Source organism: Capra hircus, chromosome 7 (assembly GCF_001704415.2).
Source record: "Capra hircus breed San Clemente chromosome 7, ASM170441v1, whole genome shotgun sequence".
NCBI lineage: Eukaryota > Metazoa > Chordata > Mammalia > Artiodactyla > Bovidae > Capra > Capra hircus.
In genome coordinates, this window is record NC_030814.1 from 38212412 (window position 1) to 38239013 (window position 26602).

At 41.1% G+C, this 26602-nt stretch overlaps 1 protein-coding gene across 1 annotated transcript in view; it reads left to right on the plus strand.

Annotated features, from left to right (window-relative positions):
- Positions 1–26602, plus strand: part of ATP10B (ATPase phospholipid transporting 10B (putative)) — a 332336-nt gene that overhangs the window by 158373 nt on the left and 147361 nt on the right. The window lies entirely within an intron of this gene.

The following is a 26602-nucleotide window of genomic DNA, read 5'->3' on the forward strand; positions in this document are numbered from 1 at the left end:
CTGTGATTCAACGAGAGCCCTGTGTGTGCTCTGCCTCACCTTACAAGGTCCACCTGGAAGCTTCTCACATTTATACCATTCTTATCACGTCACACACAGAAACACTTCTCAGCACCCACGACTTGCGTGTTAAAGTTGGCCTGCTTGCTTACTACAACAAATGTAGTCATTCAGGCCAGTTACCCACTGAGTGAACTGACACCAACAATAATTAGAAAAGGCAAAGAACCCACACACCTACAGTCAGTCTTTGACAAAGGAGGCAAGAATATACGGTCAGAAAAGGATAGTCTCTTCAGCAAATAGTGTTGGGAAAGCTGGACAGCCACATGTAACTCAAAGAAGTTAAAACATTCTCTTAACACCACACAAAAAACTAAACTCGAAAGGACTCAAAAACTTAAATTTAAGTCATGACACCACGAAATTCCTAGAAGACAATATAGCCAAAACCCTCTGACATAAATCATCTATATTTTCTTAGGTCAGCCTCCCAAGTCAATAGAAATAAAAACAAAGTAAACAAATGGAACCTAATCAAAATTATAAGCTTTTACACAGCAAAGAAAACCATGGGCAAAAGAAAAGACAACCTACAGACTAGGAGAAAATATTTGCAAGTGATGCAACTGACAAGGGCTTAATTTCCAAAATATACAAATAGCTCATACAACTCAATAACAAGAAAAACAAACAACCCAATCAAAAAAATTAGCAGAAAACCTAAATAGATATTTATCCATAAAGACATAATCAATAGGTACCTGAAAAAATGCTCACATGACTATTAGATAAATGCAAATCGAAACTACAATGAAGTATCGCCTCACATTGGTACAAATGGCCATCATTAAAGTCTACAAATAAATTCTGAAGAGAGGTGGTTTTTTTTTTTTCCTCCTCTCTCCCTAAGAGAAGGGAACCTTCTTACACTGTTGGTCAGAATATAAGTTGGTACAGTCACTATAGAAAACAGTATAGAGGTTCCGTAAAAATTAAAGATGGACTTACCATGTGATCCAGCAGTCCCAGGGAAAATTCTAATTCAAAAAATATACATGCACCCCAGTGTTCACAGCAGCACTATTTACAATAACAACTCATGGAAACAACCTAAGTGTCCGTGGACAGATGAATAAGGAAAATATATATCTTCTTTATAGTATATATATGATGAAATACTACTCATCCATAAAAAGAATGAAATAGTATCATTTGCAGCAACATGGATGGACCTAGAGATTATCATACTAAGTGAAGACAGAAAGAGAAATACATATGCTATATGACATCACTTACATGTGGAATCTAGAAGTATAACATAAATGCACTTATTTACGAAAGAGAAACAGACTCACAGACATAGAAAACAAACTTAAAGCTATCAAAGAAGAAAGGAGATGGGGGGAGAGGTACATTAGGAGCTTGGGATTAGCAGATATGAACTATATAAATAAAACATAAACAACAAGGTTCTACTGTGTAGCATAAGGAACTATATTCAATATCCTGTGATAAATCATAATGGAAAAGAATATAAAAAAAGACATAATAGGCTAAGTTATTAGGTGGAATTGGAGAAGGCAATAGCACCCCATTCCAGTACTCTTGCCTGGGAAATCCCATGGATGGAGGAGCCTGGTGGGCTGCAGTCCATGGGGTCGCTAAAATTCGAACATGACCGAGTGACTTCACTTTCAGTTTTCAGTTTCATGCGTTGGAGAAGGAAATGGCAACCCACTCCAGTGTTCTTGTCTGGAGAATCCCAGGGACGGGGGAGCCTGGTGGACTGCTGTCTATGGGATTGCACAGATTTGGACATGACTGAAGTGACTTAGCAGCAGCAGCAGCATGAGGTGGAATAATTTTTGATCACATGGCTTTATGTGCAGATATGCAAATCATACACTTCTCCACCAAAGCTACACTTTTTTACCAAGACAACATTTCTCTGAAAAGCTGGCAGCAGATGTGATGAAATACCAAAGTTTCCAACTGGAGTTTAAGAATAGTTTGAGATGTTCAAGAAGGCCATAAACTTAGTGGTGGTTTAGTCGCTAAGTCGTGTCCAACTCTTGTGACCCCATAGACTATAGCCTTCCAGGCTGCTCTGTCCATGGGATTTTCCAGGCAAGAATGCTGGAGTGGGTTGCCATTTCCTTCTCCAGGGGATCTTCCCAATCCAGGAATCAAACCCAGGACTGCTGCATTGCAGACAGATTCTTTACCAACTGAAACTCAGGGGAAAATAAAAATGCATAAAAGAGCTAAAACTCTTGAAGAAGACAGTCATCGCAGAGGATTTTATGTCATAAAACGAGGATCAATATTGCCTGGTCAAAGCCTGATTGCAGAAGTTTTCAGGCATATTGACTCATAGGAAAAGTTTAAGAGTTGACTTTAATCTGAATTCAGTTCAGAGGACCCTAGAGCAAAAAGAGAGTGCTTAAGAAGCTTGTTAGAGGATATTTGCCAGAAAAAGAAGCCAGCACTTTCATTTCAGACTTCATTGCTCTCAGATTTTTGTAAATTCTGTTCAATAACAGAAAGAAAGTACAATGCAGTCTTTAGATTCCCTATTTGATTTTTGCTTCTTAATAAATGTTTGCAAAACACATATTTGAAGGATGCCAAGAACCGACTCATTGGAAAAGACCCTGATGCTGAGAAAAATTGAAGGTGGGAGGAAAAGGGGACAACAGAGGATGAGATTGTTGGATGGTATCACCGACGCGAGGGACACAAGTTTGAGTAATCTCCAGGAGTTGATTATGTACAGAGAAGCCTGGTGTGTTGAAGTCCATGGGTTCACAAAGAGTCAGACACGACTGAGCAACTGAACTAAACTGAAGGTTGCTTTGTCCCTCATTTATTTTTACTACTAGTGTTGTTGGTATTTTAGGTATGCCAGGTTTCCATAGGGTAATACCAGTTCACAGCATCCTTCCCATGGGAAATAAGGGCTCACATTAAGTCAACTAGAGTTGCCAGCAGAAAACAATTAGGTTAGGAGCTGCACCTTAAGTATATTCAGAGAAGCCATAAGATCACAGTGCCTCAGGAGTAGTTACAGGATCTTTCCTCAAGAAGCAATGTAACTTTTTTTCTGCCATTCTTTGGAGCCGCAATTCAGTCTGGGAAAGGGGGCAGGCTGGCCACCTCACTAGCAGATGCACAGATTTTGAAGCCCAAGACACCCACCTTTAAATCCTAATTGGGCTCCTTGTGATATATTTGATCTTCAATAGGTCACTTAACCTTCTGGGACTGGGTCTCTTCATTGTGAAATGGCAAGAATAATACTTCCCTTGCAGCATGATGGTAAGTTTCAGCGATAATCTACTTAACAACACCTGGCACATAGGTCAGACCAAACAAATGGTGTCCATAGTTATTTTGGTTTTGATGATGAGATTAATGAAGTTTTTATTTGAGGTATGGGATCATTTTTAAGCAGCAGTTGCTGGTACTCATTCTCTGTTCACTGGTGCCAAATAGAAATGTGGAGACAGGGTTTTGGGTGAAATAGAAAAGAGTAGCTTTTATTGCTTTGCCAGGCAAAGGTGGCCACAGTGGGCTGATACACCTCAGGGTGTGACCCACCCTGGAGGGGGTAGTGAGGAGTTTTACCAGTGTTCAGGGAGCAGGGCGTGATTAGCTCATGGACAATTCTGAGACTGGTTGGCATCAAGTTGAAGTTCCAAGTATCACCAACCATCTCGTGTCAACCAATCTAGTCTATGTACTTGTGGTCAGCAGTTTTTATCTGGAGCGGGATCTGCTTCCCATAAAAGCAACTCAGGAGTGTTTGTGTCAGGCCTTTATCTGTATCTTTCAGGGAACAGTGAGTTTGGCAATTCTGCTACATGGCAGATTTATAGTCTAAATTGTTACCAGTTGCCCAGTCCAGCAGCTGTTCTTTGTCTTTACATCTTCATGTTTCCCGACTATTAACCCTTGAGTCTGCATTTTACTTCAGTGGACCAGCACACAGGATCATACATGGTTTCACAACCTCCCGGCTCTTTAATCTGTGGCTCTCTGAAATACCCCCATACAATTCCAGCCCATTGTTATAAATCCCTGTATTTATTTGATCGTTCCTCTCAGTTCTGTTCAGCTCTTCAGCAAGAACTGTGTGGGCAAAGTGCTGGGGCAAGGTGTGCAAACATAAATAATGCATTGCCCTCAAGGAACTTAAGCTATATTTGTGTTTATTGTGCTGAGCACTCAGTCCCAATTCAGAGGGCACCAGTGAAACTCAGTCCTCTTGAGGTTACTTGTTTATGTGTTCATTTGTTTTTTTAGCAGACATTTTTTTTCCTACCGTGTCAGATCTTGCCCCAGACAGTCTCTGTCCTCAGGGAGCTCTCAGAGGGGCAGCAGAGGGAGCGGGCAACGAGCGCTGGGCCCATTTAAAGCTCAGGGAGGAATGACAGTAGGGAAGTTAGTGTCTGTACACTCTTCCTGGCCAGAATTCCACCCTGTGTGCCTGGCATATCCTAACCCCGCAGGGATAACACTGCAACTACTAAAAGCTCCTTGGGAAACCCTTCTTATGTCTTTAGCTTCCAGACCAAGGCCCTGCTCTGAGAAAATTGCTTTCTCCTTTGCCTCAGTCTGGCCCTCTGTGGCCCTTCCAAACTGAGACCCCCACCAAGCATACGATAACACAGCCTGTTTTCCCATGCCTGTCCCAGCATCCCACCTTATCCTTGGCATCTTGTTTGGATACATCCCAAGGAACCCTTCTTAGAAGTTTTAGCAGGAGATGGGGCAGCGATGTCAGACACAAGTGAACAAGAGAAGAGCTGGTTACTAGCCCAGGTCCAGAGGCCAGACTCGTGTGGCTTCCCATCTGGACGGTGGGATCTTCAGAAAGATATTCAATCTCTCAGAACCCTATTTTCCTCTTCTGTCACATGGAAATAATAATTATTCTTGGATCCCAGGGCTCTTGCGAAGATTAAATAAGTTAATGCTTGCCTAGGTCATAGCTTAGCGCTTGACATTTGATAAGCTCTCAACCAATTTATTCCCACTGAAGCAGGCGCACTCCAAAAATGTTGCAATTTGAAACCAACTGCCTTAAGATCAGTGAGGGCTTGAGCTTTCAACAGGGGAGTTGGCTCTGGGGAACCGTTCCCTACGAAACAAGAGGAAAATGAGAAGGAGCAAATAAATCACACCAAAGAAGGAGAGCATTGAAAATACACATAACACACCCCAAAGACAAACGAGGCCTTACCCTCCACCCAAATGATCACAATTTAAGTCATTTTTGCTTCAGGTTGTTTTTTAAAGTTGAGATACAGTTGAAGTTTATTATGTAGCCCTCTCCTTCTCCAAACCTAATTACTGCTCTAAAATTGATATTATTCCAATGCACATTTTTATATCATAATCAGTTCACTTCAGTTATTCAGTAGTGTCCAGCTCTTTGCAACCCCATGAATCACAGCACACCAGGCCTCCCTGTCCACCATCAACTCCCGGAGTTCACTCAACTCATGTCCATTGAGTCGGTGATACCATTCAGTCATCTCATCGTCTGTCATCCCCTTCTCCACCTGCCCCCAGTCCCTCCCAGCATCAGGGTCTTTTCCAATGAGTCAACTCTTCGCATGAGGTGGCCAAAGTACTGGAGTTTCAGCTTCAGCATCAGTCCTTCCTGTGAACACCCAGGACTGATCTCCTTTAAGGTGCACTGGTAGGATCTCCTTGTAGTCCAAGGGACTCTAGGAGTCTTCTCCAACACAACAGTTCCAAAGGGTCAATTCTTCGGTGCTCAGCTTTCTTCACAGTGCAACTCTCACATCCATACATGACTACTGGAAAAAAACCATAGCCTTGACTAGAAGAACCTTTATTGGCAAAGTAATGTCTCTGCTTTTCAATATGCTACCTAGGTTGGTCATAACTTTCCTTCCAAGTAGTAAGCGTCTTTTAATTTCATGGCTGCAGTCACCATTTGCAGTGATTTTAGAGCCCCCAAAAATATAATCAGCCACTGTTTCCCTATCTATTTCCCATGAAGTGATGGGATCCAGATGCCATGATCTTCGTTTTGTGAAAGTTGAGCTTTAAGCCAACTTTTTCACTCTCCTCTTTCACTTTCATCAAGAGGCTTTTGAGTTCCTCTTCACATTCTGCCATAAGGGTGGTGTCATCTGCATATCTGAGATTATTGATATTTCTCCTGGCAATCTTGATTCCAGCTTGTGCTTCTTCTAGCCCAGTGTTTCTCATGATGTACTCTGCATAGAAGTTAAATAAGCAGGGTGACACTATACAGCCTTGACATACTCCTTTCCCTATTTGGAATCAGTCTGTTGTTCCGTGTCCAGTTCTAACTGTTGCTTCCTGACCTGCATATAGGTTTCTCAAGAGGCAGGTCAGGTGGTCTGGTATTCCCATCTCTTTCAGAATTTTCCACAGGTTATTGTGACTCATACAATCAAAGGCTTTGACATAGTCAATAAAGCAGAAATAGATGTTTTTCTGGAACTCTCTTGCTTTTTCCATGATCCAGCGGATGTTGGCAATTTGATCTCTGGTTCCTCTGCCTTTTGTAAAACCAGCTTGAACATCTGGAAGTTCATGGTTTATGCATTGCTGAAGCCTGGCTTGGAGAATTTTGAGCATTACTTTACTAGCGTGGGAGATGAGCGCAATTGTGCAGTAGTTTGGGCATTCTTTGGCATTGCCTTTCTTTGGAATTGGAATGAAAACTGACCTTTTCCAGTCCTGTGGCCACTGCTGAGTTTTCCAAATTTGCTGGCATATTGGGTACGGCACTTTCTCAGCATCATCTTTCAGGATTTGAGATAGCTCCACTGGAATTCCATCACCTCCACTAGCTTTGTTCATTGTGATGCTTCCTAAGACCCACTTGACTTCACATTCCAGGATGTCTGGCTCTAGGTGAGTGATCACACCCTCGTGATTATCTGGGTCGTGATGCTCTTTTTTGTACAGTTCTCATGTGTACTCTTGCCACCTCTTCCTAATATCTTCTACTTCTATTTAGTTCAGTTCAGTCAGCCAGTCATGTCTGGCTCTTTGAGACCCCATCAACTGCAGCATGCCAGGCCTCCCTGTCCATCACCAACTCCCGGAGTTCACTCAGATTCACGTCCATCGAGTCAGTGATGCCATCCAGTCATCTCATCCTCTGTCATCCCCTTCTCCTCCTGCCCCCAATCCCTCCTAGCATCAGAGTCTTTTCCAATGAGTCAACTCTTCACATGAGGTGGCCAAAGTACTGGAGTTTCAGCTTTAGCATCATTCCTTCCAAAGAAATCCCAGGGCTGATCTCCTTCAGAATGGACTGGTTGGATCTCCTTGCAGTCCAAGGGACTCTCAAGAGTCTTCTCCAACACCACAGTTCAAAAGCATCAATTCTTCAGTGCTCAGCCTTCTTCACTATCCATATCTCACATCCATACATGACTACTGGAAAAACCATAGCCTTGGCTAGACAGACTTTTGTTGGCAAAGTAATATCTCTGCTTTTGAATATGCTATCTAGGTTGATCATAGCTTTCCTTCCAAGGAGTAAGCGTCTTTTAATTTCATGGCTGCAGTCACCATCTGCAGTGATTTTGGAGCCCCCAAAAATAAAGTCTGACACTGTTTCTACTGTCTCTCCATCTATTTCCCATGAAGTGATGGGACCACATGCCATGATCTTCGTTTTCTGAATGTTGAGCTTGAAGCCAACATTTTCACTCTCCTCTTTCACTTTCATCAAGAAGCTTTTGAGTTCTTCTTCACATTCTGCCATAAGGGTGGTGTCATCTGCATATCTGAGGTTATTGATATTTCTCCCAGCAATCTTGATTCCAGCTTGTGTTTCTTCCAGTCCAGCGTTTCTCATGAGGTACTCTGCATAGAAGTTAAATAAGCAGGGTAACAATATACTTCTATTAGGTCCATACATTTCTGTCCTTTATTGAGCCCATCTTTGCATGAAATGTTCCCTTGGTATCTCTAATTTTCTTGAAGAGATCTCTACTTATTCCCATTTTTTTTGTTTTCCTCTATTTCTTTGCATTATTCGCTGAGGAAGGCTTTCTTATCTTTCCTTGCTATTCTTTGGAACTCTGCATTCAGATGCTTATAGCTTTCCTTTTCTCCTTTGCTTTTCACTTCTCTTCTTTTCACAGCTGTTTTTAAGGCCTCCTCAGACAGCCATTTTGCTTTTTTGCATTTCTTTTTCTTGGGGATGGTCTTGATCCCTGTCTGTCTCCTGTACAATGTCATGAACCTCATTCCATAGTTCATCAGGCACTCTGTCTATCAGATCTTGTTCCTTAAATCTATTTCTCACTTTCACTCTATAATCATAAGGGATTTGATTTAGTTCATACCTGTATGGTCTAGTGATTTTCCCTACTTTCTTCAATTTAAGTCTGAATTTGGCAATAAGATGTTCATGATCTGAGCCACAGTCACCTCCCAGTCTTGTTTTTTGCTGACTGTATAGAGCTTCTCCATCTTTGGTTGCAAAGAAAATAATCAATCTGATTTTGGTGTTGACCATCTCGTGATGTCCATGTGTAGAGTCTTCTCTTGTGTTGTTGAAAGACAGTGTTTTCTATGACCAGTGTGTCCTCTTGGTAAAACCCTATTAGCCTTTGCCCTGCTCATTCTGTACTCCAAGGCCAAATTTGCCTGCTACCCCAGGTGTTTCTTGACTTCCTACTTTTGCATCCCAGTCCCCTATAATGAAAAGGACATCTTTTTTGGCTATTATTTCTGAAAGGTCTTATAGGTCTTCATAGAACCATTCAACTTCAGCTTCTTCAGCGTTACTGGTTGGGGCATAGACTTGGATTACTGTGATATTGAATGGTTTGCCTTGGAAACAAACAGAGATCATTCTGTCATTTTGAGACTGCATCCAAGTACTACATTTTGGACTCTTTTTTTGACCATGATGGCTACTCCATTTCTTCTAAGGGATCCTTGCCCACAGTAGTAGATATAATGGTGGTCTGAGTTAAATTCACCCATTCCAGTCTATTTTAGTTCGCTGATTCCTAGAATGTCAACATTCACTCTTGCCATCTCCTGTTTGACCACTTCCAATTTGCCTTGATTCATGCACCTGACGTTCCAGGTTCCTATGCAATATTGCTCTTTACAGCATCGGACCTTGCTTCTATCACCAGTCACATCCACAACTGGGTATTGTTTTTGCTTTGGCTCCATCTGTTCATTCTTTCTGGAGTTATTTCTCCAGTAGCATGTTGGGCACCTACTGACCTGGGGAGTTCCTCTTTCAGTGTCCTATCATTTTGCCGTTTCATACTGTTCATGGGGTTCTCAAGGCAAGAATACTGAAGTGGTTTGCCATTCCCTTCTCCAGTGGACCACATTCTGTCAGACCTCTCCACCATGACCTGCCTGTCTTGGGTGGCCCCACATGGCTTGGCTTAGTTTCACTGAGTTAGACAAGGCTGTGGTCCATGTGATCAGATTGGCTAGTTTTCTGTAAACCCATAAATACTATATCATATTCTTTTAAACCTTATCCAAATGGCATTTACGAGAGAAACTTCGTTGCCTACTCAGTATTTGTTTATTAGCTGGCTTACTTCAATATTCTTTTCTTTGCAGAACATGTAGTGTGTTCTGGGCAACAATGCCTCCAACTCAAGGCCTTCATTTCCCACCTTCACTTCTGCTAGAGAGGTAGCCAGTAAAACAAAGGTGAAGGTCATTGGCCAGGGCTTCTGGGATGATCCTTTTTAGGGACTCATTTGCCAAGTGTAGCATTGCTCGTATTCCCCTTTTCCTCCCTCCTACCTGGAATATGACTGAGGTGGATGAAGCTCCAGAGGTTTTCAGTTCATGACACCCCTGGAGGTTGGACGCCAGTGGTAAGCAAGGTGGAGCACAAAGGGCTGAGTCCCTCATGACCTTAGAGCCTCTGCATCAGCCAGTCTTGCACTACCTGCCTCAAGGTGTGTCTTGTGTCATAACTAAATATTGTAGTTAAGGCATGTTTTCTTCCTGTGATTAAAAGCAGTTGAAGCTAAGCCTAAATAGTAATGAATCATACTATATGTATCATCTTCCAAAATGAATCTCTTTTCAGGATTATATTTTCATTGCTCGGCATTCTGTTTATCTTATGAGGCAGGTTAGGGCTTAAATCACCAGTTCTAGAATTAGACTGGCTGGGTCACAGCCCAACTCTGGCATTGACAGTTATGTGAGACCTTCGATAACAGCTTAAACTTCTCTATCTTCATTGCTTGTCTATAAAATGGGGATGATCATAGTACCCATCACAGGATTGGCAAGAGAATGAATTGGGTTAATATTCACATGTAAAGTGCTTAAAGTTGTACCTGCAGCAATATCATAAGTAAACCTATAGAGACATACTATTATTTTGCTGCTTATCTGTGATGATATAGTTCCATTTTAATTGCCATATAATATTCCATTTTATAGACATGCTCTGATTTTTTTTTACTCTCTGTTTGATGCATTTTTGTTTCTTGTTTTTAGCTTTTACTGAACGGTGATGCATTGAACATTCTGAACATGTCTCCTTGTTTATCCCCATATGAGTTTCTCCAGGACATCTACCTAGAAGTAGAAATGTTGAGGCTAGGGGCATGTGAGCTTTCCACCTGACTCAATAAAGCTAATTTGGTTTGCAAAGTGAAACACAGCAACCTGTGTAAGAAAATCCCCATTGAATCTCATTGTTCCCAAATCCCAAGGTAATTCGACTTCTTGTTTTTTGCCATTCTGATATTGTAGCAAGGTATCACTTGTTCTTGTTTAAATTTGCATTTCCCTGATGAGTAGGGAAGCTGGAAATAATTATATGGTTTGGAGCTATTTGGATTTTGTCTTCTGTGAACAACCTGTTCCTATCATTTCTCATTTTTCTTCAGGGTTGTTTATCTTCCCCTTTTTGAATTTGTATCTGTAATAATGTTACAAACATCTCTTCCAAATCTGTGACTTGTCTTTTCCCATCTTTGGGGGCATAGATATTTTAATTTAGTCAAATTGATCAAACTTTAATTATTGATATCTGTGCCTTAAAAGAGTTCCCCCTCAACCTCAAGGTCATAGGGACTTTCTCCTCTATTTTGTTTTATTTTTTTTTAATTTTAATTTTTACTTTATTTTACTTTATTTTTTTTTAATTTTTATTTTTGCTTTATTTTACTTTACAATACTGTATTGGTTTTGCCATACATTGACATGAATCCACCACGGGTGTACATGCGTTCCCAAACATGAACCCCCCCCTCCCACCTCCCTCCGCATAACATGTCTCTGGGTCATCCCCATGCACCAGCCCCAAGCATGCTGTATCCTGCATTGGACATAGACTGGCGATTCGATTCTTACATGATAGTATACATGTTTCAATGCCATTCTCCCAAATCATCCCACCCTCTCCCTCTCCCTCTGAGTCCAAAAGTCCACTATACACATCTGTGTCTTTTTTGCTGTTTTGCATATAGGGTCATCATTGCCATCTTTCTAAATTCCATATATATATGTGTTAGTATACTGTATTGGTGTTTTTCTTTCTGGCTTACTTCACTCTGTATAATCGCATCTCGGCCTTTTGGCTAAGATCAAGTGTAGTATTTTGTTTTAAATTTCTCTCTCCAGGAAGGAAGTCTTGACTGCAGCTGGGATATATTTTTTATGTGCAGCATGAAGTAGAAATTTGTTGTATCTATCTGAGCTAACAGTGATCTCAACACTATGGATTGAGCAGTCCGTCTGTCCACCCTGATTTGTAAGGCGACATCTGTCACGTATTAAGTCCCCATATGTACACGAGTCTGTTGCCCAGCTCTCTAGTGTGTATCATTTGTCTGCTTGCTATCCTGGTGCCAACACACACTGCCTGAGTCTCAGTCTCTAAAGGGTCTTTAGTCCGTGAGAAGCTTGGTTTGTTGGCATCATGCAGATAAATCAAATCATAGGATGGGTTTTCCCCTGACCAGACAGCTCTTCCAGCATTATGTAGGACAAGTCTCAGGGCCACAGGGACATAGCAGAAGGGAGAGAGACATTTACTTCAACTTGCCTCTTCCTTCTCTTCTCACTATATGCCCTGTGGTGTTTCAGACTGCAAAACCCATGCAAACATCTTGCCACCACCAAAGTTGGCTCTATGTGATGCTATCCTCAACAATGCTGAATAACAAAGCTATTTTGTCTCTCTAATGGTCCAAAGGAAGGGAAAGTTGCCTAAATGCAATATTTATAGCCTGGATAGTTATGGAAGCACTTGTGAGAGAAACCATTATATTGGAGGTGTAAGAAGTCACCAAATCCCCACATGCACAACTCTAAAAAGATTGAGAAAATTAGAAATAGATTATCCACTCACCAGATGGGGTGTTATCTCCTTGGCTTGTTCATGAAAGGACAGAATGAAGTGATTAGGAGGTGGGAAGGCAGCTGAGTGTAGCTACCTACATGTGTTAATTTGCTTTTATCTCAATTTTCTCTATCAGAATAATATGCCAAACAAAGGGCCCCAGAGAGAATGCTGATTTTGCTTTATTACTCAGATAACAAAGCCCCTGCAACACCCTAAGTAATGTTGAAATGGTTGCCAACCCCCTTGGGCACCAGGAAATGTCAGTGGGTCTCCCTCCACAGAATGCAATCAGAATTCAGACAGAGCATAAAAAGCAAGGCCCAGTGGTTTTCTCTGAACATCCAGGATCTCTCACCAAGGACTGAAGTTTAATGAAGAGGGGAGAATTGGGCCTCAGGGACCAAGTCTTCAGCAGGGGTAAATTTCGTGGAGGCGTGTGCAGCCCCCAAGCTCCATCAGGCAGTCCCGCCAGGGAGCATCACTCTGCCATTCTCCTTCAGGCTGGCTGTGACTGATGGATTTATCATTGGGCTGCAGCTCCCCTGCCTCCCAAATGGCTCAGCAGTAAAGAATCTGTCTGCAGTGCAGGAGACACACTGATCCCTAGGTGGGAAGGATCCCCTGGAAAAGGGAATGACAACCCACTCCAGTATTCTTGCCTGGAAAAATCCCATGGATAGAGAAAGTGAAGTCGCTCAGTGGTGTCCGACTCTTTGTGACCCCATGGACTGTAGCCTGCCAGGTTCATCCAACCATGGGATTTTCCAGGCAAGAATAGTGGAGCGGGTTGCCATTTCCTTCTCCAGGGGATCTTCCCAAGCCAGGGATTGAACCCAGGTCTCCTGCATTGCAGGCAGACTTTTTACCATCTGAGCCACCAGGGAATCCCATGGATAGAGAAGCTGGCTACAATCCACAGGGTCGCAAAGAGCTGGACGTGGCTAAGCACACATGTTGCTCCCCTGTCTCCATGGGCCTTTGTCATTTAAGCCAGACAATATTTAAACATCTGTGAAGCCTGTTTTCCTCCTTTCTTCCCATTTCTCTTTTGTCTCTTTTCTCTCCTCTTCCATCTCTGGGATTGTGGTCTTACCATAGGAAACCACAGTCATAGTCTGCTTTACAGTCTGTTATTTTTTTCTTTTGGCCTCATTACACATCATGTGGGATCTTAGTTCCTTGACCAGGAATTGAACCCGTGCCCCTGCAGCAAAAGTGCAGAGTCTTAACCACTGGGCTGCTAGAGAACCCCCTCTGCTTTACTGTCTGGTAGACCTCCATTCAGTCATCTGATTAATGGGAAACAAACATTAACAACTGTGTCTGTTATTCTCCAGAAAGCCATATGTAGATCTGTGTGTCCCTATCCTGAAGATAAACTGTGTATATTACGAAAAAGGAAGAAGAGTATGTGATGTTGTCACGTGCAATTGTGAAGTCTCTTTCTAGAAATTTGCTTGCCTGCAGTTCAGTTGGCCATAAAACAACCAAAGAACCCTTCAGAGTCCAAAATGAGGCAAGAACCTAGTGATCCGTGATTGGCATGGGTCCAAAGTTACTGCCCTGAGGAGCTAGCCCCCTGCCCACCCACACCAGCTCAAAGCTCTTCCTGAGTGAGTAAGATAGGAGTGTGGGTCACATGAGAAAGTCACTTAGTATCACTTCAAATGGGAATAAAGGACTACGAAAACAATCCACAAACCAGTGTGTAACTGCTTGAGTCTCTTGCTGCCAATGATCAAGTTATTGTGGTCCTGGGGTTCGAGTCTGTACTTCTTTCTAATTTGAGGTGCTTTGTGATTTGAGAAGTTTTAAAATGCCAAGGTAAAACAAAAATAAAGTTTATAGTTTAGTTAATTGTATTGGACACTAATTTCTCATTATGACAAATATTTTCTCGTATTGTAAGGGTAGGAGAATCTCAGATGAAGGAAATCTCTGTACTACCTTTGCAACTCTTCTATAAATCTAGAATATTCCAAAATCAGATGTGTATTTTTAAACAAATAAACCAGGGTAATCACAGGTGTCTAAAATTACAGGAATAAATATAAATGGCTCACACTGACTTAGAAAAAACCAAAAGCCAAGTTCTCCACCTATACATTAGGAAACTGATGTGAACTCTACCGCTGATAATTTCCGTGACCTTGAGCAAGTCACCTAACCCATTGTCATTTAATTTATTATTCCAGAGAAAAAGGGCAATCAGATTGATCTGCAAAATATGGAAAAGTTCAGAATTATCCATAGTCATACTCTCCAAGCCATGATTTCACCAAATACAAAAATTCAGTAGAAGCAGATTTACTTCTGCATATCTTCTGGTTAACCCAGGCAATTTCAATTTCAGTATATGCAATTATCCTGTCATTTCTAAGAGAACAAGTAACTAAAGAGTTAGGAATGAAGATGATATACTGGAAGTAAAGATCGGTGTGACACAATATGGAAGGATAAGGAATATTGAAAGCATATAACTTATGATCTTAGAACTGCACCCTGGGTTTGTAGGGAAAGCTTTTGCCGAGAGGTGTGAGAGCCTTTAGTTAAAAGTACTTTGGTCAGAATTCCTCCTGAGCAAGGTTAAGGACATGTAACAATCTGTCATGGGAAGGAAGTTTCAGCAACACTTCCCCCAGTAATTTGCACATCTCAAAAATCCAGTCATTTAGAGTCTCTGAGATCTGAGGAGCCAGAAATCAAAAGCTCTGAGTCATAAATCAGAACAATTTTGTTTTCATGCTTCATAACAGATGTTAGTGACAAACAAAATTAATTTCAAGTTTCTCATCTTAGGGGAGGCGAGCATTAAAATGCTGTAGGGAGCAGATTCTGAATGAAAGTGTACTGTACCTATGGTTATTTTAAAAGGTAAATGTCATTGATATTGACACTGTGTAGTACAGTACGTTGATTGCTTTGTTCAAAATATTTTGTATTACACTCTCAAATTTGCTCACAAGGAAAGGGAACTTCTATGAGTTCTAAAGTTCCTTAACCACAGATTTACCTGAATGGGTGTGCTGAGGAGCTTAACACCTACAGCTGGGGAGAACCACTGTGGTACAGACCTAGCCTACCTCAAAGGACTGTTTGAAGGTAAAAAGGAATACAGTCATGCCTCATCTTACTGCACTTCTCAAATACTGCGTTTTTTTATAAGTTGAAAGTTTGTGGCAACCTTGCTTTGAGCAAGTCTATAGATGCCACTTTTCAAACAGCATTTGCTCACTTCATGTCTCTGTGTCACATTTTGGCAATTCTACCAGGATTTCAAACTTTTTCATTATTGTGATATTTCTTATGGTGACCTGTGATCAGTGATCTTTGATGTTACCATCGTATTTGTTTTGAGGTGCCACAAACCACACCCATATAAGACTTTGAACTTGATTATTAAAATGACAACAAATGATTTAGAACATTACATAAGCTTAGCTGATAAAGCAGTGGCAGGGTTTGATAGGATTGACTCCAACTTTGAAAGGCATTCTACTGTGGATAAAATGCTATTAAGCAGCATTTCATGCTACAGAAAAATCATTTGTAGCAAACCTACCTCATTGTTGTTTTCTTAAATTGCCACAACCACCCCAATCTTTAGCAAGCACCACCGTGATCAGTCAGTAGCCATAGACATACTGCAACGGCACACTTAATAGGCTACAGTGTACTATAAACATAACTTTAAATGCCTTGGGAAACCAAAAGATTCTTGTGACTCACTTTATTTTGCAACAACATTCACTTTATTGTGGTGGTCTGGAACTGAACCTACAATATCTCCAAGGTACACTTGTAATAGAGTTGAAGTTCTCTGAATTTTTTTTAAAATATTAATAATATTGATATATAAATTTTTTATTAGAAAAATCAAGCATGTCTTGGTGCTTATTACCGCACTGGGAAAGGAGGTATAAAGTGCTGATTGCTTCCAGGACACACTGGTGGATAAAGTGGTGATGGATGACTCTATAGAGATACTCAATGCCTACAAATACAAAAGTTTAATATACAGAACTAGGAGCTAAGATGGGATAAGGTCAGAGTACTATGAGGTGAATGAGTAGCTCATCAAATGAAATTATTTTTGAAATGTTGTATCTCAAATATATAACAAGACAAAGGATGGCTTTCTGGGGGAGGTGACATCTAAGTCCTAAAAAATGAATGGAAATTAGCTAGGCTTTGGGGGGATGGGAGCTGATGGTAACAGCACTGGTGTGACAGAGAAAGACAGACACAAGAGGAAATAAAATAATTTCCTTTGGCTAGAATAGAGCATAAACAAATGAGAGATTAGCAAAAGATGAGGCTACAAAGAGAGGCCATCTCTAGTTGATGGAGTTAAGGAGTTGTAAGTTATGTTACAGTTTTGTTCCTTACCCTGTCTGAGGGAAATTGAAGCCAGAATGGGTTTTGAGCAAGGTTATGACATAAATGAATTGACAGTTTGATGACATCTTTCTGACCTCACTGTGGAAAAACAGATTAGAGGGAAGAAAAATTGGAAGCATAAGGACAAACTGTGATAAGTAATCAAGACAAGAGATGAGAGTGGCCTGGACTGGTATTGTGGTAATCAGCCCAGAAAAGACAGGACAGAACCGCCAGATGTATAGAAGTTACAACCAACAGAACTTAGTAATTAGGCACATTGAATGAGAGAAGAATCAAAAACTTGAGAAATGAAACTGTAGAATTGCCATTCCATGGAGCTAGGAAATAGGAGGTAAGAGCAGATGTAGGAATAAAGATAATGAGTTTATTTGGAGGCAAGCTGAGCTTGATATTCTCAAGAGATGTCCAAATGGTGATGTCCAATAGACGGATGGATCTTTCCTGAAGTTCTCCCTACTTTGAGAATCGAAGTTTGGAACATATGGAGGCCTTTTGAGAACCTTGTCCATTAATATATTAATCTAGTAACAGAGGAGAAATAATAAAAGGAGAGCATTAGTTATAATAAGAGAATATCTTTGGAAATAAGAGAATGTTCAGTCCAACACATGTACAAGAGAGTAACTCAGCCAAAGCAGATAAGAAAGCTCCATTTCTGAAAGGAGAAAAGATCAGCCACTTAACAATGATGTGCTGTGAGGTCACTTCCTTTTATGGATAGGCTGGCATCTGAGGAGGAAATAATCTGCCATCTCTCAAGATCACTCATCAGGGTCACTCATACCCTTGACTTCAGAAAAGGCACAGTGAACCAAAGATAAAGTGAAAGTGTGGGAGATATACATGGGCCATGCCATTACTGGTCCAATTCCTCCATTTTATAGAGAAAAGAATTAAGATTCAGAGTAACTGACCTGCCCATGGTCACACACCTGGTTAGCAGGATCTGTAAAGCCATATGTCAATGGCATCTTACTCTGCCCTTTGAAATCTACATGAGGTCAAGTTGAACCCCATCCCATATCCTATGGAAAACCCTGCACCATCACTTCCACCCTCCTCGACTTCTGTGAATTCCTGTGGGACTGATGTTTCTCCCAGTCACCTCTAGTTCTCCTTTCCAGCATTTGCCAAGTTTCTCACTCTCTTCTTTCTTATGGCTCTTTTAGCTTCTCCCCTTGTCACTGAGCCAAATATGGGGATGACTCCTCCTTGACTTCTAGACCCCTACCTGCAACCAAATGATACCAATCAGTCAAGGCCACTCTGTGTTGTAAAGTTTTACTAACAATTTTAAAGTAACTTGGATGGATAGTATATCATATTATAATATCGTACATATTTGTAAGTAAATATTGTTTAAAGTACCATTTATACAATGACATATTATTCAGCCATAAAGAAATAAGGAAATCTTATCATTTGTAACAACATGGGTTATGCTAAGTGAAATAAGCCAGACAGAGACAAATGCTGTATGATCTCACTTACATGTGGAATGTAGGCAGATTAGCAGTTGCTAGAGGTGGGTGTGAGGGGGTGAAATGTGTTGTTGTTTAGTCACTAAGTCATGTCTGACTCTGCAACCCCACGGACTGCAGCTCGCCAGGCTTCCCTGTCTTTCATTATGTCCCAGAGTTTGCTCAAACTCAAGTCCATGGAGTCGGTGATGCCATCCAACCATCTCATCCTCTGTTGCCCTCTGAAGAGGGTCAAAAGGTACAAACTTAAATTAGGTCATGGGAATGTAACATACAGCATGGTGACTATAGTTAATAATACTGTATTGCATATTTGAAAGTTGCTGAGACTACTAGATCTTAAAAGTTCTCATCACAAGGGGGAAAAAAAACCATTTTGTTACTATATATGGTAATAGATATTAACTAGACTTCTTGTGCTGATCATTTTGCAAAATATACAATTATAGAATCATTATGCTATACATCTGAAATACATAATGTTATTTTGATATGTCCATTATACCTCAATTTTTAAAAATAGCCCCTCTGCCTTTTTTTGACAACCAAGAACCAACCTGCTCCCAGCTTAATCTCATTTCTCATGCTTTTGCCTACTGAGTCTCCCTCCTTCCTTTTCTCTTTTCCACTTAATTCTTGTCCCCTTGCCATTAATCCCAGGTGCTAATCAGGAGATGTTCCCTCCCTAAGGAAACTCTGGAACCACTTGTTAAAATATTCATTTTTCTCACCCCACTTAACAAATCCGGTCCTACATTCTTTGCATATGCCAGATGACTAGTCCATTTGACCTTGTAGAAGGCTCCTCCCAAAATTCCCAGGGCCTGCTCCCTGTCTGCCCCCACCTCAGGCTTTCCTGTGCTTGCTAGTCAGCATGCAACTCACATAAGCATGCATGTGTCTTGAGTGAAGTGAACTGAGCCCATCAGTGTGTACTATTGTCTTTTAATTGCTTTTAGACCTGCAGACTTGGAACAACTTTCTTCACCCTTCAGCTCAGCACTGATTTATTCAGCTTCTGTGAGCAATTTATTCACTTTTAATTAGATCCAAGTTAATTATTTTGTCAGTAAAACAAACCAAAAGAATCTATAAAACAACTTTTAAGTGAAATCACATTCCTGCCTGGGGGGATATAAAAAATGAAATTATGCATCTCATTTTACCTGCCTCTTGCAAAGACAAGGTTGCCCACATTGTCTTTTTATTTTCCAAAACGTTTTGTCTTTCATTAAGGAAGAGACATGAGAAATCAGGCTTGGAATACAGAGGAGAAAATGGAAAAAATTATTTTCAATGGAGAGCAGGTATGGGAGTGCATAAGTTAAGTGTTAGTTGCTCAGTCATATATGACTCTTTGCGATTCCATGGACTGAAGCCTTCCAGGCTCCTCTGTCCATGGAATACTCCAGGCAAGAATACTTGAGTGGGTTGCCATTCCCTTCTCCAAGGAATCTTCCCAACCTAGGGATCAAACCTGGGTCTCTTGCATTGCAAGCAGATTCTTTACCATTTAAACCACCAGAGAAGCTCCCATACATGGGAGTGCATAGGGCAGGGCTTCTCCAGATCTGCTGTTGGCCAACCCCTGTCCTAGAATGTTCTGGGAACTGTTTAAGAGAGCAGGTTTCCCACCCCAGCCATGGAGCTTCTGATTCATTAGGTCTGAGAGGTGGGGGTGAGAGATGGGGCTTCTTTTTTCTTTTATTAAATTTTTATTTTTACTTTATTTTACTTTACAATACTGTATTGGTTTTGCCATACATTGACATGGATCCACCACAGGTGTACATGCGTTCCCAAACACGAACCCCCCTCCCACCTCCCTCGGCATAACATCTCTCTGGGTCATCCCCATGCACCAGCCCCAAGCATGCTGTATCCTGCATCGGACATAGACTGGTGATTCAATTCTTACATGATAGTATACATGTTTCAATGCCATTCTCCCAAATCATCCCACCCTCTCCCTCTCCCTCTGAGTCCAAAAGTCCGCTATACACATCTCTGTCTTTTTTGCTGTCTTGCATACAGGGTCATCATTGCCATCTTTCTAAATTCCATATATATGTTTTAGTATACTGTATTGGTGTTTTTCTTTCTGGCTTACTTCACTCTGTATAATCGGCTCCAGTTTCATCCATCTCATCAGAACTGATTGAAATGTATTCTTTTTAACGGCTGAGTAATACTCCATTGTGTATATGTACCACAGCTTTCTTATCCATTCATCTGCTGATGGACATCTAGGTTGTTTCCATGTCCTGGCTATTATAAACAGTGCTGCGATGAACATTGGGGTATATGTGTCTCTTTCTATTCTGGTTTCCTCGGTGTGTATGCCTAGCAGTGGGATTGCTGGGTCATATTCCAATGAAAAGAATAAAATACTTAGGAATATATCTACCTAAAGAAACTGAAGACCTATATATAGAAAACTATAAAACACTGATGAAAGAAGTCAAAGAGGACACTAATAGATGGAGAAATATACCATGTTCATGGAACAGAAGAATTAATATAGTGAAAATGAGTATACTACCCAAAGCAATTTACAAATTCAATGCAATCCCTATCGAGATGGGGCTTCTTACTTGCCTATTCTCTCAAATTCTGAACTCATGCCTGCTTCTGGACACCCAAGCCCTCATCTTCACTAACTGGCCACTTCTGCTTCTCCAGGAGGCTTTCCTTGTCCTTTCTATTCAAACAGCTTTTCTTCTATCTGTGACAACTACCACAGCTTGCTGTCTGCACTTATTCAGTTCCCTATTGATAGCCTATGCATTCCCCTGTCCTGTGTGTACATCTCATCTCTATAATTAGTTTGTCAGGTCAGGAACTCTCATTACAGATCAGTCACTCAGCACTGAGCCCAGTCCCCTGTCTGCACTCTTGGGCTCCCACTACCACACCAGTATTTCCAACCTTTCAGAGCCCAAAGATCCCTTTTGTCATCAGAGAACTTTACAACCTCTACCTGAAAATTGCTGTAATTTTAGTTTTTGTGTGACTTCCCTGGTAGCACAGACAGTAAAGAATCTGCCTGCAATGCAGGAGACCTGGGTTCAATCCCTGGGCCAAGAAGATCCCCTGGAGAAGGGAAAGGCAACCTACTCCTGTATTCTTGCCTAGAAAATTCCATGGACAGAGGAGCCTGGCGGGTTACAGTTCCTGGGGTCACACAAAGTCAGGCACAACTGAGCAACAAACACTTAGTAATCATGGATTGAGAAAATGCATAGTAGCAAAATCCTATTGTGAAATCAGTAATGACTTTAGACAAATTTATAATATATCTATCTTAAAAGTAACTGCCACAACTTCCCTGGTGGTCCAGTAGTTAAGACTTTGCTTTCCAATGTGGGGCATTTTCATTTGATCCCTGGTCAGGGAGCTCAGATCCCCCATGCCTCATGGCCAGAAAAACCAAAACACAAAACAGAAGCAGTATTGTAACAAATTCAATAAAGACTTTAAAATTTATCCACATCAAAAAAATCTTAAAGTAACTGCTGAACTTTAGAGACTCGCATGCAGCATAGAATGTGTTCCATCTACAGACTATGCCAGGAGGGCATTTAATACTCTGACCTTTGCGTCAGTGGCCGAGCTCAGGGGAAAGTATAAAGACAAGAGTTTAGGGGCTATCTCTTGGCCTCAGATTTGAAGTATGACACCCAAGTAAAAGGTGTCAGGGTGTTTGGAAAATGTAAACTCTTTTTTCAGCTAACAGCAGTAATGACAGGTCTGACCATGTCATGTTGTCCTCTTCCACATTATTCCAATAGCCTTCACTGGATTCATCTGTTGTTTAACTCTCCAACTAAATGTCTTTTAATTTGGGACCTGGCAGAGAATGGCTAATACCCACCAAAGATTCTTTGTGCTTCCCAAGTAGCCCAGCTTCCTTTGCAGTCAGAGTGAGGCTGTGTGACTGATTCTGGCCATTTGACTCTGAGCAAACTAATGTTATTCACTTATGGTTTCTTGTTATGGCTACACTTAAAGCCACATGTTGAGATCATGATGTGGACAGGGAGTCTGGATCCATGAGTCTCTGGATGGGAGCAAGTTATATGGACCTCTAGACTCTTTGTAGGTTGTGTTAAACCACTGAGATTTGGAGCCTTATTTGTTTCACAAGCTAGCATAGCTTTTGTTGCTGTTGTTTAGTCACTAAGTCATGTTTGACTCTTTTTGACCCCATGGACTGAAGCTCACCAGGCTCCTCTGTCCATGGGATTTTCCAGGCAAGAATACTGAAGTGGGTTGCATTTCCTTCTCCAGGGGATCTTCATGACCCAGGGATTGAACCCATGTCTCCTACATTTGCAGGGGGATTCTTTACCACTGAGCCACAAGGGAAGCCCCTCGCATAGGTTAGCCTGACTAATATATAAAAGTGAAAAAAGAGCTTTTAAGGAACTGCTAAATACCTAGAACCATGCACCTAGAAATAAGAGGGAGAGAGAAGGAGAGCTTGGGTATTTGAGAATACTAAGCAGGAAGGAAAGAAGTAGGCAGGAGCTGCATCATATGAAGAAATGTAGGCCACAATGAGAAGTATAGGTTTTGTGCAAAGGCAACCATAAAGAGCATAAGAAGAGAACTGACGTGATTTAATTTGCACTTTAGAAAAATAGCTCTGGCTGCTGTGTGAAGGCTAGATTGGAAAGGGAACAAGCAAGACTGTAGGAGCCAGTTAAAAGTTTGTTGCAATTCATCCAAGACAAGAGATGTTAATGCCTTTTATTAGAAAACAGTAGAAATGTTGAGAAGCAGATGGATTTGAAGAATATTTAGAAGACAAAAATGGATACGCCAAAAAGAGATTGGCTGTAGCAAATGAAGCAAAAATCAGAGGTAATGACTAGATCCTTTGACTAGGTCCTAGTGGGAAAATCACTAGGCCATTCAGGTAAGGCCTAAATCAAATCTCATACAATTGTATAGTGGAAATGGCAAATGGATTCAAAGCATTAGAACTGATAGAATGCCTGAAGAACTATGGATGGAGGTTTGTAACACTGTACAAGAGGTGGTGATCAAAACCATCCCTAAGGGGAAAAAGGCAAAATTGTCTGCAGAGGCCATACAAATGGCTGAGGAAAGAAGAGAAGCTAAAGGCAAAGGAGAAAAGGAAAGATATACCCATCTGAATGCAGAGTTTCAAAGAAAAGCAAGGAGAGATAAGAAGGCCTTCCCCAGTGATCAATGCAAACAAATAGAGGAAAACAATAGAATGGAAAAGACTAGAGATCTCTTCAAGAAAATTAGAGATACCAAGGGGACATTTCATGCAAAGATGGAAAGGATAGAAATATAGGACAGAAATGGTATGGACCTAACAGAAGCAGAAAATATTAAGAAGAGGTGGCAAGAATACACAGAAGAACTCTACAAAAAAGATCTTCATGACTCAGATAACCACAATAGCGTGATCACTTACCTAGAGCCAGACATCCTGGAATGCAAACTCAAGTGGACCTTAGGAAGCATCACTACAAACAAAGCTGGTGGAGATGATGAAATTCCAGCTGAACTATTTCAAATCTTAAAAGATGATGGTGTTAAAATGCTGCATTCAATATGCCAGCAAATTTGGGAAACTCAGCAGTGGCCACAGGACTGGAAAAGGTCAGTTTTCATTCCAATCCCAAAGAAGGGCAGTGCCAAGTAATGTCCAAACTACTGCACAATTGCACTCATTTCACATGCTAGCAAAGTAATGCTCAAAATTCTCCAAGCTAGGCTTCAATAGTACATGAGGCAAGAACTTGCAAATATTCAAGGTGGATTTAAAAAAGGCAGAGGAACCAGAGATCAAATTGCCAACATCCACTGGATCATACAAAAAGCAAGAGAACTCTACAAAAACATCGACTTCTGCTTCATTGACTACGCCAAAGCCTTCAACTGTGTAGATCACAACAAACTGCAAAATTCTTAAAGAAATGAGAACACCAGACCACCTGACCTGCCTCCTGAGAAATCTGTATGCAGATCAAGAAGCAACAGTTAGAACTGGACATGGTACAACAGACTGATTTCAAATTGGGAGAGGATTACATCAAGGCTGTATATTGTCAACCTGCTTGTTTAACTTACAAGCAGAGTACATCATACAAAATGCTGGGCTGGATGAAGTACAAGCTGGAATCAAGATTGCTGCGGGAAATATCAATACCTCAGATATGCAGATGACATCACCCTCATGGCAGAAAGCAAAGAAGAACTAAAGAGCCTCTTAATGAAAGTGAAAGAAAAGAGTGAAAAAGCTGGCTTAAAACTCAACAGTCAAAAAAACTAAGATTATGGCATCTGGTCCCACCACTTCATGGAAAATAGATGGGGAAACAATAGATATAGTGATAGACTATTGTCTTGGGATCCAAAATCACTGCATATGGTGACTGCAACCATGAAATTAAAAGATGCTTGCTCCTTGGAATAAACGCTATGGCCAACCTAGACAGCATATTATAAAACAGAGACATTACTTTCCTGACAAAGTTTCCACTAGTCAAAGCTATGGTTTTTCCAGTAGTCATGTACAGATGTGAGAGTTGGACCATAAAGAAGGCTGAGCACTGAAGAATTGATGCTTTTGAACTGTGGTATTGTAGAAGACTCTTGAGAGGCCCTTGGACTACAAGGAGATCCAACCAGTCAATCTTAAAGGAAATCAGTCCTGAATATTCATTGGAAGGACTGATGCTGAAGCTGAAACCCCCGTACTTTGGCCACTGAATGCAAAGAGCTGACTCATTGGAAAAGACCCTGATGCTGGGAAAGATTGAAGACAGGAGAAGAGGATAACAGAGGATGAGATGGTTGGATGGCATCACCAACTCAAAGGACATGAGTTTGAGCAAGCTCCAGGAGATGGTGAAGGGATAGAGAGGCCTGGTGTGCTGCAGTCCATAGGGTAGCAAAGAGTTAGACATGACCGAATAGCAATGATCCTTTGGGTAATTGAAGGTGCTATTCATGAAAATAAGGACTGTTGTAACCAAAATGAATTTTGGGAAGAATCCAAGACTTCTAGATATGTTAAAGTTGTGATACCCAGCAAATCAATGGAGATGGCAAGTAGGCAATGGGATCACCCCCGTCCAGTGCCCATGAATGAGGTTTGAGCTCCATATACACTGAGTGGGAAATCAACTTGCTATATAACTGGTGATACCATAAACACTAATGAACTTGGGGGATAATAACGTTTAACAAGACAGACTACAAAAATAATCTCATCTGTTTAAAAAAATAGTTATCCTTGAAAGTCTGTTGGAGTAAGGCTTTCATGGACTTAGAAGCTAACAGAAAATCAATCAGGTACAAAAGCATCAACTAGACTTATGATGAATTCTGAGCGGGGCATGTTATGATACCTAAGTCTTGTAAAAATCTGTCTTTGATTATTCCTTTCCCACACAGGTTCATCTATAAGGATTTCATTTGTCAAGTATTTTCATTATCTTCAACAGAGTGGTCCACAACCTTTTCAGCACCAGGGACTGGTTTCATGGAAGGCAGTTTTTCCGTGGACCAGGGAGATGGGGATGGTTTTGAGATGATTCAAGGGCATTACATTTATTGTGCACTTTATTTCCATTATTATTGCATCAGCTTCAATCACAGATGGAAGATCAGGCTTTAGATCCTGGGGATTGGGGAACCCTGTTCTACAGAACTGCATCCCTTGCTTAATTTTAATATTTAAGGTGATTGCTGTTTCTTTCTCACTCCCCAACTCTTTTCACGCTAGTCCCCACTTTCACCACCCTCTAAAGGCAGCCATCCCCACCCCACTCTATGCAAGGTTCTTCAGACTCAGTTCTTATTCAGTATTGCTTCCTCTCTGGAGGAAGGCAGCATCTGGCATCCTAATTATAGGACACGTTTTGTAGTCTGTGAATGAGGCACAATCACAGCTCTTGCCCTTCCCTTTAGGGAGGAGAGAGCACGTCCGGTGCCTGCAGGAACTGTGAGCACACACCAGCTGTATGTAAACTCCTGTAGCTGAGTGCATGGCCAGTGAAGGCTCTGAAGTTGAACTGTCCTCGAGGCTTCTAGCCTAGCTGAACTCTGCTGCAGGATAAGGTCTCCCTTGTGACCATTCTCCCCTTTGACCATTCCTTTCATAGGAAGCTTTACTGAACTTTCCTGGGCAGGTCCCAGAGCTAGAAACCTCAGTGAATGGCTTTCAAACCATGATTTCTGTTTTCTGGCCTGCAACTAAATATATTTTCTTGAATCAAAAATGCTATCAATTGAATTATATTGTGAGGGTAAAAAGAAAAAAAAAGAAACATAACTATATATAACCATATCA